The following is a 10,163-nucleotide window of genomic DNA, read 5'->3' on the forward strand; positions in this document are numbered from 1 at the left end:
CGAAAGTATAGGGAGTGTGCGATGATGATCATATCAATCTTGGAACCATTTCCAATACACATCGTCACTTCACCCTTAACTAGTCTCTGTTCATTCTGCAACTCCCGTTTCGAGTTACTATTCTTAGCAACTGAACTAGTATCAAATACTGAGGGGTTGCTATAAACACTAGTAAAGTACACATCAATAACATGTATATCAAATATACCTATGTTCACTTTGCCATCCTTCTTATCCGCCAATTACTTGGGGTAGTTCCGCTTCCAGTGACCAGTCCCTTTGCAGTAGAAGCACTCAGTTTCAGGCTTAGGTCCAGACTTGGGTTTTTTCACTTGAGCAGCAACTTGCTTGCCGTTCTTCTTGAAGTTCCCCTTTCTTCCCTTTGTCCCTTTACTTGAAACTAGTGGTTTTGTTTACCATCAACACTTGATGCTTTTCTTGATTTCTACCTTCATCGATTTCAGCATCACGAAGAGCTTGGGAATCGTTTCCGTTATCCCTTGCATATTATAGTTCATCACGAAGTTCTACTAACTTGGTGATGGTGACTAGAGAATTCTGTCAATCACTATTTTATCTGGAAGATTAACTCCCACTTGATTCAAGCGATTGTAGTACCCAGACAATCTGAGCACATGCTCACTGCTTGAGCTATTCTCCTCCATCTTTTAGCTATAGAACTTGTTGGAGACTTCATATCTCTCAACTCGGGTATTTACTTGAAATATTAACTTCAACTCCTGGAACATCTCATATGGTCCATGACGTTCAAAACGTCTTTGAAGTCCCGATTCTAAGCCGTTTAAGCATGGTGCACTAAACTATCAAGTAGTCATCATATTGAGCTAGCCAAACATTCATAACATCTGCATCTGCTCCTGCAATAGGTTTGTCACCTAGCGGTGCATCAAGGACATAATTCTTCTGTGCAGCAATGAGGATAAACCTCAGATCACGGATCCAATCCGCATCATTGCTACTAACATCTTTCAACTTAGTTTTCTCTAGGAACATATCAAAAATAAAACAGGGAGCTAAACGCGAGCTATTGATCTACAACATAGATATGCTAATACTACCAGGACTAAGTTCATGATAAATTAAGTTCAATTAATCATATTACTTAAGAACTCCCACTTAGATAGACATCCCTCTAATCATCTAAGTGATCACGTGATCCAAATCAACTAAACCATAACCGATCATCACGTGAAATGGAGTAGTTTTCAATGGTGAACATCACTATGTTGATCATATCTACTATATGATTCACGCTCGACTTTCGTCTCAGTGTTCCAAGGCCATATCTGCATATGCTAGGCTCGTCAAGTTTAACCCGAGTATTCTGCGTGTGCAAAACTGGCTTGCACCCGTTGTAGATGGACGTAGAGCTTATCACACCCGATAATCACGTGGTGTCTGGGCACGACGAACTTTGACAACGGTGCATACTCAGGGAGAACACTTTTATCTTTAAATTTAGTGAGAGATCATCTTATAATGCTACAGCCAAACTAAGCAAAATAAGATGTATAAAAGATAAACATCACATGCAATCAAAATATGTGATATGATATGGCCATCATCATCTTGTGCGTTTGATCTCCATCTCCAAAGCATCGTCATGATTTCCATCGTCACCGGCATGACACCATGATCTCCATCATCTTGATCTGTATCAATGTGTCGTCACATGGTCGTCTCACCAACTATTGCTCTTGCAAATATTGCTATCACATAGCGATAAAGTAAAGCAATTATTTGGCTCTTGCATCTTATGCAATAAAGAGACAACCATAAGGCTTCTGCCAGTTGCCGATAACTTCAACAAAACATGATCATCTTATACAACAACTTATATCTCATCACGTCTTGACCATATCACATCACAACATGCCCTGCAAAAACAAGTTAGACGTCCTCTACTTTGTTGTTGCAAGTTTTACGTGGCTGCTACGGGCTTAGCAAGAACCGTTCTTACCTACGCATCAAACCACAACGATAGTTTGTCAAGTTGGTGTTGTTAACCTTCGCAAGGACCGGGCGTAGCCACACTCGGTTCAACTAAAGTTGGAGAAATTGACACCCGCCAGCCACCTGTGTGCAAAGCACGTCGGTAGAACCAGTCTCGCGTAAGCGTACACGTAATGTCGGTCCGGGCCGCTTCATCCAACAATACCGCCGAACCAAAGTATGACATGCTGGTAAGCAGTATGACTTATATCGCCCACAACTCACTTGTGTTCTACTCGTGCATATGACATCTACGCATAAAACCTGGCTTGGATGCCACTATTGGGGAACATAGTAATTTCAAAAAATTCCTACGCACACGCAAGATCATGGTGATGCATAGCAACGAGAGGGGAGAGTGTTGTCCACGTACCCTCGTAGACCGAAAGCGGAAGCGTTAGCACAACGCGGTTGATGTAGTCATACGTCTTCACGATCCGACCGATCAAGTACCGAACGCACGACACCTCCGAGTTCTGCACACATTCAACTTGCGATTGAATCCCCTCGAACTCCGATCCAGCCGAGTGTGAGGGAGAGTTTCGTCAGCACGACGGCGTGGTGACGATGATAATGTTCTACCGATGTAGGGCTTCGCCTAAGCACCGCTACGATATGATCGAGGTGGATTATGGTGGAGGGGGGCACCGCACACGGCTAAGAGATCAAGAGATCAATTGTTGTGTCTTTGGGGTGCCCCCTGCCCCCGTATATAAAGGAGTGGAGGAGGGGGAGGGCCGACCCTCTCTATGGCGCGCCCTAGGGGAGTCCTACTCCCACCGGGAGTAGGATTCCCCCTTTCCTAGTAGAACTAGGAGCCCTTCCATGTAGTAGGAGTAGAAGGGAAGGAAAGGGAAGGGAAAAGGAGAAGGAAGGAAGGGGACGCCCCCCTCCCTAGTCCAATTTGGACCAGCCCATGGGGAGGGGTGCGGCCACCCTTTGAGGCCTTTCTCTCCTTTCCCGTATGGCCCATTAAAGCCCAACACGAATTCCCGTAACTCCCCGGTACTCCCGAAAATACCCGAATCACTCAGAACCTTTCCGATGTCCGAATATAGTCGTCCAATATATCGATCTTTACGTCTCGACCATTTCGAGACTCCTCGTCATGTCCCCAATCTCATCCGGGACTCCAAACTCCTCCGGTACATCAAAACACATAAACTCATAATATAATTGTCATCGAACTTTAAGCGTGCGGACCCTACGGGTTCGAGAACTATGTAGACATGACCGATACACGTCTCCGGTCAATGACCAATAGCGGAACCTGGATGCTCATATTGGCTCCCACATATTCTATGAAGATCTTTATCGGTTAGACCGCATAACTACATACGTTGTTCCCTTTGTTATCGGTATGTTTACTTGCCCAAGATTCGATCGTCGGTATCTCAATACCTAGTTCAATCTCGTTACCGGCAAGTCTCTTTACTCATTCCGTAACACATCATCCCGCAACTAACTCATTAGTTGCAATGCTTGCGAGGCTTATAGTGATGTGCACTGCCGAGTGGGCCCAGAGATACCTCTCCGACAATCGGAGTGACAAATCCTAATCTCAAAATACGCCAACCCAACAAGTACCTTCGGAGACACCTGTAGAGCACCTTTATAATCACCCAGTTACATTGTGACGTTTGGTAGCACACAAAGTGTTCCTTCGGTGAACGGGAGTTGCATAATCTCATAGTCATAGGAACATGTATAAGTTATGAAGAAAGCAATAGCAACAAACTAAACGATCAAGTGCCATGCTAACGGAATGGGTCAAGTCAATCACATCATTCTCTAATGATGTGACCCCGTTAATCAAATGACAACTCATGTCTATGGCTAGGAAACTTAACCATCTTTGATTCAACGAGCTAGTCAAGTAGAGGCATACTAGTGACATACTGTTTGTCTATGTATTCACACATGTATTATGTTTCCAGTTAATACAAGTCTAGCATGAATAATAAACATTTATCATGATATAAGGAAATAAATAATAACTTTATTATTGCCTCTAGGGCATATTTCCTTCAGATGTTACCTCAGCAATCATGGCCTCGTGAGCTATCTTTAGCACATTATGGGATACTAGAAGATCATCATGAGAGCTTGAGAGCTTTTCATGACTTTATTCCAATTTCCCATAATTGCTAGATAGCAACTCATGTTGAGCTCGTAGCTCAACATTCTCCTTCAAAGTGGATGCTTCACAAGTAATAGAGTTAGTAGCACAAGCATCATCATTAACAACAAGAGGAGAGGACAACTTGGAAAGCTCTTTTAAATAAGAAGCTTCAAGTTGAGTATGAGACTTGGTGAGTTTGATGAGCTCACCCTTAATGACCCTTGAGCCATTTTCGAGGTGCTCAAAATCCTCAAGGAGTCTAGCATGAGAAACTTCAAGCTTAGCATTTTTAGTTTCAAAATCATTGGCCACCACAAGAGCTCTATCACGAGATTCCCTCACTCTAGATAATTCTAGAGCAAAAGTCTCCTCAAGAGATTCCTTGGTGGTTTGTTCAAGTTCAAGAGCTTGAGAGAGGTCTGCAATCTCATTAGCGTAATCACGGTCATGACCTTCCATTTTATCAATGGTGACCTCATGCTCCTCAAGACGAGAGTCCAACTCATACATATATTTCTTGCCCTCAGTAGCAATAGACATGATTTCCATGAAGTTGGAACGATCAGTTTTATTCTTAAGAAGAGCTTTAAAAATCATTTTCCCCTTAATTTTTAAGGAGGCAACATCATCATTCTCTTCATCATAATCAACATCATCATCACTCTTGCCATCATCAATATCATCACAAGATATATTGGGATTCAAAGTGGGAGATACCTTTGAAGCCTTGGCCATAAGGCAAAATGCAATAGATGATGATTTAGGATCCCTTGAAGCACCATCCAAGACCACATCTTGTTCCATGGAGTGTTGGGTTTCCTCTACATTGTTAGCACAACAACTCGAGGAAATACATGCATTTTCATCATGGCAACAAGATATAGCAAGCATATCATCATGAGATTTAGTCAAGCAATTTCTACATGATATGCAAGGACTATCAACACAAACATGTGAAACATTTGGAGTGCTCGAAGTGCTAAAGTCCAAAGATGAAGCATTGCAATAAGAAAGTGATGAAGGATTATCAACAATGAGCCCACTATCATCATTGCAATGAACACCACTACTCACCATGTCATTACCTTATGGCAAACCACACGTAGGTGAAGTAGAAGAAGTTGAGAACACAACACAGCTGGAGGTGGAGGGAGAACAATCATCCCCACAAAACTTGGACACGCCATATTTATCTTGAAGCTTTGTCCACAACTCATGAGCATCCCGGAACGGCATGAGTTGAAATATAACTACATTCCTCAAAGCATCGAAAAGCACATTAGAAGCTTGAGCATTGAGATAAGAGTTTTTCTCATCCTCTAAAGATAATCTTAGGGGATCCTTTGGATGAGAAAAACCCATATCTACAATTCGCTCTAAATTTGGGTCCATGACCCTAAAGAGATTAAGCATGCGAATCACCCAAACATAAAAATTTGTGCCATCGAAACTAAGAGTGTCAGAGAATCCTAATCCCCTAGTCGACATCTTTACTCTCTAGGTGGTTAAGCCTAACAAAGAGAGACGAGGCTCTGATACCAATTGAAAGATCGTGGATGTCGCCTAGAGGGGGGGGGTGAATAGGTGCTTTAAAATAATTACGGTTTAGGCTTGAACAAATGCGGAATAAACCTAGCGGTTAATTTGTCAAACACAAAACCTACAACAACTAGGCTCACCTATGTGCACCAACAACTTATACTAAGCAAGATAAACAACTAGGTGATAGCAAGATATATGACAAGAAACAATATGGCTATCACAAAGTAAAGTGCATAAGTAAAGGGCTCGGGTAAGAGATAGCCGAGGCACGCGGAGATGACGATGTATCCCGAAGTTCACACCCTTGCGGATGCTAATCTCCGTTTGGAGCGGTGTGGAGGCACAATGCTCCCCAAGAAGCCACTAGGGCCACCGTAATCTCCTCACGCCCTCGCATAATGCAAGATGCCGTGATTCCACTAAGAGACCCTTGAGGGCGGTCACCGAACCCGTACAAATGGCAACCCTTGGGGGCGGTCACCGAACCCGTACACTTTGGCAACCCTTGGGGGCGGTCACCGGTACCCGTCAAATTGCTCGGGGTGATCTCCACAACCTAATTGGAGACCCCGACGCTTGCCCGAAGCTTTACACCACAATGATTGAGCTCCGAACACCACCAACCATCTAGGGCGCCCAAGCACCCAAGAGGAACAAGCTCAAAGGTACCAAGCACCCAAGAGTAATAAGCTTCTCAACTTGTAACTTCCACGTATCATGTGGAGAACTCAAATCGATGCACGAAATGCAATGGCAAGGGCACATGGAGTGCCCAAGTCCTTCTCTCTCAAATCCCACCGAAGCAACTAATGCTAGGGAGGAAAATGAGAGGAAGAACAAGAAGGAGAACACCAAGAACTCCAAGATCTAGATCCAAGGGGTTCCCCTCACATAGAGGAGAAAGTGATTGGTGGAAATGTGGATCTAGATCTCCTCTCTCTTTCCCTCAAAAACTAGCAAGAATCCATGGAGGGATTGAGGAGTGAGCAAGCTCTAAGAAGGTCAACAATGGGGGAAGAACACGAGCTCAAAGGATAAGGTTCATTGGGGAACAATACCCCCTTTTATAGGTGGGGAAAAATCCAACCGTTATGCTCACAGCCCGCACCGAGCAGTACTACTGCTAGGGCGGTAGTAGCCCTTTGAAACACAACAGCGAGGAGGCAAAAAATCCAGAAGAACCGTTGGAGCGGTAGTACCGCTTGACCTCACGGTACTACCTCTAGGGGTAGCGGTACTACTGCTAAGGGTAGCGGTACTACTGCTTGCGAGCGGTACTAAAAAATTACATCCGTGCCTACCACCGCTGGACTTGTGACGAGTTTTTGGTCCCAAGCGGAAGTAGCCACGGAAGTAGCCGCGGTAGTACCACTCCCAAGAGCGGTAGTAAAAAATTACATCCGCTCCTATCCGCGGTAGTACCGCTGCAGCCTTTTCAGAACACCAAAACTGACACAACTTCTGCAAACGGACTCCGAATTCGACGAAACCAAGTTTGTTGGAAAGCTAGCGACAAGGGCTAACACAATCTTGATAGAAATACCAATAAGAAGCAAATGAGAAAAGGCCCAAAAGAAAATGGTGAGAACCCTTCCTCGGATAAGACCGGTAAAACCTCCAACACCGAAAACATCATAGAAGACGCATGCAAACTCCGTTTTCGATGAACTCAAGCTTGTCATCAAGATGACCATAAGCTCTAAGACTCACAAAGAGAACCAAACAAGAACCAAGAAACATGATGCAAGGATGCAATGGTTTGAGCTCTCGACGAACGATACGATCAAGCTACTCACTTGAGAGCCCCCCTTGATAGTACGGCTATCGATCCTATAACCCGGTCTCCCAACTACCACCATGAGACCGGTAAAATAGAAAACCTATCAAGGGAAAACCTTTGCCTTGCACATGATCCACTTGAGCTAGATGATGACGATCTTGTCCTCCTCAAGATGGACCACCTTTCTTGATTGCGTTGGGTCGATGGAGACTAGATGATTGCTCCCCCATACTCCACTATGGGTGAGCCACTCTTCGGCACATCTTCACAAGTACATTGACACCATAATGGATGGCAAGCTTCAAGCACTTGATCTCTTCGTGATTCTCCACTTGAACTTGCACACGGCAAATCTTGAAATTATTACGAGGGATCATCTTATTTAAGCTACCGTCGTTCTAAGCAAATAAGATGTAAAACATGATAAACATCACATGCAATCAAATAGTGACATGATATGGCCAATATCATTTTGCTCCTTATGATCTCCATCTTTGGGGCGCCATGATCATCGTCGTCACCGGCATGACACCATGATCTCCATCATCATGATCTCCATCATCATGTCTTCTTGAAGTTGTCTCGTCATCTATTACTTCTACTACTATGGCTAAGGCTTTAGCAATAAAGTAAAGTAATTACATGACGTTTATGTTGACACGCATGTCATAAATAAATTAAGACAACTCCTATGGCTCCTGCGGGTTGTCATACTCATCGACATGCAAGTCGTGATTCCTATTACAAGAACATGATCAATATCATGCATCACATATATCATTCATCACATCCTTTTGTCCATATCACATCACACGGCACATGCTGCAAAAACAAGTTAGACGTCCTCTAATTGTTGTTGCAAGTTTTTACATGGCTGCTATAGGTTTCTAGCAAGAACGTTTCTTACCTACGCCAAAACCACAACGTGATATGCCAATTTCTATTTACCCTTCATAAGGACCCTTTTCATCGAATCCGATCCGACTAAAGTGGGAGAGACAGACACCCGCCAGCCACCTTATGCAACTAGTGCATGTCAATCGGTGGAACCAGTCTCACGTAAGCGTACGTGTAAGGTCGGTCCGGGCCGCTTCATCCCACGATGCCGCCGAATCAAGATAAGACTAGTAACGGCAAGCAAATTGACAATATCGACCCACAACTGCTTTGTGTTCTACTCGTGCATAGAAACTACGCATAGACCTAGCTCATGATGCCACTGTTGGGAACGTAGCAGAATTTAAAATTTTCTACGCATCACCAAGATCAATCTATGGAGTCATCTAGCAACGAGGGAGAGGAGAGTGCATCTACATACCCTTGTAGATCGCGCGGAAGCGTTCAAGAGAACGGGGTTGATGGAGTCGTACTCGTCGTGATCCAAATCACCGATGACCTAGCGCCGAACGGACGGCACCTCCGCGTTCAACACACGTACGGTTGGGAAGACGTCTCCTCCAACTTGATCCAGCAAGGAAGGAGAGGTTGATGAAGATCCAGCAGCACGACGGCGTGGTGGTGGAAGCAACGGTGATCTCGGCAGGGCTTCGCCAAGCTCAGGGAGAGGAGTGTCACGGGAGAGGGAGGCGCCAGGGGCTAGGGTGCGGCTGCCCTCCCTCCCCCCACTATATATAGGACCCCTAGGGGGCGGCCGGCCCTAGGAGATGCAATCTCCAAGGGGGGCGGCGGCCAAGGGGGGAGTGCCCCCAAGCCAAGTGTGGCGCCCCCCACCCCTAGGGTTTCCAACTCTAGGCGCAGGGGGAGGCCCATGGGGGCGCAACAGCCCACTAGGGGCTGGTTCCCCTCCCACTTCAGCCCATGGGGCCCTTCGGGATAGGTGGCCCCACCCAGTGGACCCCCGGGACCCTTCCGGTGGTCCCGGTACAATACCGATTACCCCCGAACTTCCCCGATGGCCGAAACTTGACTTCCTATATATAAATCTTCACCTCCGGACCATTCCGGAACTCCTCGTGACGTCCGGGATCTCATCCGGGACTCCGAACAACTTTCGTGTTACCGTATACTAATATCTCAACAACCCTAGCGTCACCGAACCTTAAGTGTGTAGACCCTACGGGTTCGGGAGACACGCAGACATGACCGAGACGACTCTCCGGTCAATAACCAACAGCGGGATCTGGATACCCATGTTGGCTCCCACATGCTCCTCGATGATCTCATCGGATGAACCACGATGTCGAGGATTCAATCAATCCCGTATACAATTCCCTTTGTCAATCGGTACGTTACTTGCCCGAGACTCGATCGTCGGTATCCCAATACCTTTGTTCAATCTCGTTACCGGCAAGTCACTTTACTCGTACCGTAATGCATGATCCCGTGATCAACCACTTGGTCACATTGAGCTCATTATGATGATGCATTACCGAGTGGGCCCAAGATACCTCTCCGTCATACGGAGTGACAAATCCCTGTCTCGATTCGTGCCAACCCAACAGACACTTTCGGAGATACCTGTAGTGTACCTTTATAGTCACCCAGTTACGTTGTGACGTTTGGCACACCCAAAGCCCTCCTACGGTATCCGGGAGTTGCACAATCTCATGGTCTAAGGAAAAGATACTTGACATTCGGAAAAGCTACAGCAAACGGACTACGCGATCTTTGAGCTATGCTTAGGATTGGGTCTTGTCCATCACATCATTCTCCTAATGATGTGATCCCGTTATCAATGACATCCAA

Source organism: Triticum urartu, chromosome 4, assembly GCF_003073215.2.
Source record: "Triticum urartu cultivar G1812 chromosome 4, Tu2.1, whole genome shotgun sequence".
In the NCBI taxonomy this organism is placed as follows: Eukaryota; Viridiplantae; Streptophyta; class Magnoliopsida; order Poales; family Poaceae; genus Triticum; species Triticum urartu.